Here is a 4,325-nt window from a genome sequence, read left to right as displayed (position 1 = left end):
CTGACCGGTTGCTGCGATATTAGTGGAGGAGATGAAGGCGCGGAAATCGAGGCGGCAGATACTACTCGATGACGATGTCGTCATCCCCGCTGAGCGCGCGGCAATCGAAATTTGAGGATCCCAGAAAATCCGCCGCTGTCAGTTGACCGGTCACGTCAAAAGATTCCACGGAAACACTCGGTTTCTGACGGTTCGTTTCACAGATATATCCACTCGGATCACTGGTCAAGAGGATATAATGGATCGAGGCAAACAATGCCAAAGTCGCATCCATACCAGTCGGATCCGTACTCCAAGCGTCGCTTCGTCGTTCCAACCCCGATCCATTCGGGGACTAATGATGGGGTTATAGTCCTAGGGTAGGGTCATAGGCCTGCCCTATAGGTCCTACCCAAGGACTACCCTTCATAAGGGACAAGGCCCTTAGTCAGTTCCGACTGAATTAAGGACTTCCCTTCATCCAGTCGGTGACGATTCCTCCATCATCCAGTCGGTGACGTTTCCTCCATCATCCAGTCGTAAATGAGCATTCGGAGCGTATCAAACTTACCGACTGGATTCCACTCTGTACATCGTAACCCCCCTAGAGGGCAACGGTCATACGCTTTCATGTACCTTTATTAGCATTTAAGGCATACGTTAACGTAGACATTTAATCACCACTACTCCATCCCTGTGCACCGAACCGTTGTGAAGGGCAACGCACTCTATATAAGTCGCCCTTCCCCACTGGTGCAGGGGTGAGCAATTCACTATAATCCATATTCCACTCGACATCAAGCTCCCAAGAGCACTGAGACGTAGGGATTTTACCTCCACCGTAGAGGGGCCTGAACTCATACAACCTCGCCGTAGCTAAGGCTCTGCCCATCCTTTCGTACCCTACACATCTACTGTCAGACTTATACCCACGACACTGGGCGAAAGGCCGAAGGAGCCGCTAGCAAAGGAGACACTGCAGGGACCGGCGACACAGAGCGTAGGACGGAGCAGAGGAGCGCCCGGAGTGCCGTGACGTCCACATCATCGTAGGTCGAGCCTCCCCACCTGGAGCCTGCGCCAACGCGCTGCACGCGCGAGACGGGAAGCCCCCCCGCCGCCGCCTGCCCCGACGGTGGCGCGACAGGTGAAGCCGAGAGGAGGGGGTGGCGGCGCGTCCCGTTAGAGTTCCCCCGAGTTGCGTGAGAGAAGACGTATCGGGGGGAACAAGGATAATATCATTGGTATACAACGGAGGCGAACCCCCGTGATGCTCCCACGATGTGATTCGGGCAGAACCCTAGACCGTCGACAGTGCCGGCCACCCATCCCCCCCTTCCCTCGCCACCATTGGGGGCGTCGCCGGGCAAAGCTCGTGCGGTGCGGTGGGAGGGGGCTTTCCTGTGCAAGCTAGCACGAAATCGGCAAGTTCACATGCGGGCGCAGTGACCTCGGAGGGTGTGCGTGGTGGTGCATGATGGTGGCGGTCGGGCCGGTCGTCCGCTGGGAGCTAGCGGTGATTGCAGGCCTCCCAGGCACAAATCTGGCCGACGATGGCCTGGATCTGGCTTCAGATCCGCCGGGGCCGTTCGTGTGTGCCGCGGTGCGCCCCGAGGGTGGAGGATGGGAGAAGGGGCGATGAGTATGCGAGGGGCCTTGGTGGTGGTGCGAGGCATCACTAGTTCCCGGTGTGCAAGGATCTTGGGCGGCGCTGGAGACGTGCTACAAATGAGGATCAGGCGTGCACGGGGTGCTGCTGAGATGTTGCGACTATCAAGTTCAACATATTGTATTGGTGGTCTATGGCGAGGGAGTTGCACGGGGCGTGGGTGATGCTCCGGCAAGGCGGATCTGGCGAGCAGGTGGTGGTCGGACGCTAGGGCGGCAACCCTGGATCTCATCTTCGGCGGTGGCGGTCTTGGTGGCTGTGTGGGTAGCGCCACGACTGGAGCTCGGGTGCATCGTGACTCCGCAGTAGTGCGTCGATCCTCGGCCTTGCCAGGAATGCTTGGTGGTGGCCGGTGGCTTCGCTGTGATTATGGTGCGGGGCGCCGCATCTGGCCAGATGTGGCTAATTCTGGCTCCTCCGATGGTGGTGGGGTAGCCTGGTTAGTAGCTCTGCGTGGTGCAGGCGACGACGACAAAGCAGTTCTGATCGATGTCTCCGGGCTTTCATGGTGGGTGGTGGTTCAGTCGGGCGGTGGCTCGTGTATGCAGGTTCGAGGGGAAGATTTCTTTTGGCTGCCCAGGGTAAAAGCTTTGCTCTGGCCTTGGCTTCCCAGGGTAAAAGCCTTGCTCTGGCCTTGGCCGGAGCCGACGATGGTGATGCCTATGGGCGTTGCTCACCTCTTTGGATGCGTCTTCGTCGAAGGCCTAAGACCTCTTCTCTCGCACTATGGGGGAAACCCCTATTGCAGGTTCCTGGAATGGACGATGGCGGCGCTCCGGTATCGCGTTCCTTCTTGGAGGCTTCGTTTCAGAGTGGTCTTGGCCTGCGAGTGCCATCGACTCCCATGGTGTGCCGCCTCGGGGCCGGTGTGGAGCTCGGAACGGCGGTTCCGAATCTCGTTGTCATGGAGGGGTGTCGGCATTGGTCACGTGGGTGACAGTGTCGTTGGCCAGCCTGGTACATGGCCTCGGGGTAGGCATGGGTGCTGGAGCGGCGGTTTCGGATTTGGTTGTGTGGTGTCGGCTATGGATGCTCGGGTGATGAATCTGACGACTAGCCTGGTGCGTGACCTCGGGGTCGGCGTGTATGGTCATGGTCTGGGCGTCGGAACGGCGGCTTCGGACATAGATGTAGGGTGTCGGCTCCGGTTGCTTGGGCAACAGGGCAGACGACTCGCCTGGTGCGCGGCCTCGGGGCCGATGTGGGTGTCGGAGTGGCAGCTTCGGGTTTGGATGTAGGGTGTTGGCTGCGGGTTGCTCGGGTGATGGAACCGTGGCTCGCATAGTGCGCGGCCCCGGGTCGGCGTGGGTTGATAGTGCATTCTTGGGGGTGTTGTAATGGTTTTTGTCCGGGTTTCCATTAGTTAACCAGGCAACTCTCTTCTATCTTAATTAATGAATCGGGCTCTAAGGGACCGTCATTAAAAAAAGCATGGGTATTATCTCTATCTGATCATATCATGGTTATACAGGACATATTATATTTACATTAACATTTCCCCTCAATCTCAACATGCCACAAGGTTCAGGTTGCATCGTAATTTTTTCAATGTGACATTTGTAGCAGGTTTAGTGAAAACGTACGCCACTTGATCACTAGAGGAGACAAATCACACATCTGTTGCCCCTCATGCATGCCAACTTTTTTCTACTAAAGTAAAAATCCACCTGTACGTGCTTTGGCCTAGCATTAAATAGTTAGATATATGGCACCCAAATTATCACATCATAGGATTCATGGATGCGGCTGAGGGACGCCCAGTTCTCTAATAAGCACAGACAATACCCAAGCCACTTCAACTGCAACACTCACAATAGACTTATATTCTTCCTCGGTACTTGAACATGATACTATTGGTTGTTTCCGAGCGCTACATGATAGTAGGTTAGATCTAAGGATGACCAAAAAACCTCGATTCGAGCGTCTATCCTTAGCAAAACCTGTCCAATCAGTATCAGTGAAGACACTCAAAAGTGCAGAACTTGAACGACGAATCTGAAATCATCTGGCTACGGTACACTTTACATATCTTAATATGCGCTTGACAGCCCCCCAATTCACATCACTAGGTTTGGGCAAGTATTGACATACCTTATTTACAACAAAAAAGTTATCACGCCCAGTGTGCGTAAGATACTGTAAACCTCCAACCATACCGCGATAACTGAAATCATCATCATCGGTAAGAGGAGTGCCAAGATCTGCTGCCAACTTATCTATGACTGACGTGGGTGTAGAAACCGCCTTGTAGTTTTTCATATGTGCTCGTTGTACAAGTTCATCCATGTTCTTGCCCAAGGAGAGAGCACCATTCCCCCTGAAGAGTAGGTGGCTTCAACACCAAGAAAGTAAGTAACCCAAAAGACCAACATCCTTGATAGGAAAGGACCGAGAGAGCGTGCGAAGCAGACGGTCCACCGCTTGAGAACAAGAGCCAAAAATGATAATATCCTCAACATTAACAAGCATGTAAATTACCACAGAAGAGTGTTGGAAGATGAACATCAAAGTGTCGGCCTTAGATGAGTGAAAACCATGCTGTTGTGGCCGGTCACTAAGGCGAGAATGCCAAGCTAGTGGTGACTCTTTGAAACTATAGATAGACTTCCGAAGCTTGCACACATGGCGATCGTCGCTAGGATCCTCAAAATCGGGCGGTCGTTGCTTGTACACATCC

General features: G+C 54.1%; 1 pseudogene; it reads left to right on the top strand.

The window, feature by feature from the left end:
* The first annotated feature begins 1,456 nt into the window (after positions 1 to 1,456).
* Positions 1,457 to 2,689, top strand: LOC123404997 (annotated as a pseudogene).
* The last annotated feature ends 1,636 nt before the right edge of the window (positions 2,690 to 4,325 follow it).

The sequence above is a fragment of the Hordeum vulgare genome, chromosome 6H, assembly GCF_904849725.1.
Source record: "Hordeum vulgare subsp. vulgare chromosome 6H, MorexV3_pseudomolecules_assembly, whole genome shotgun sequence".
NCBI classification, from domain to species: Eukaryota; Viridiplantae; Streptophyta; class Magnoliopsida; order Poales; family Poaceae; genus Hordeum; species Hordeum vulgare.
Note: the sequence above shows the minus strand (reverse complement) of the source record. Positions and strands in the feature narration are given on the sequence as shown.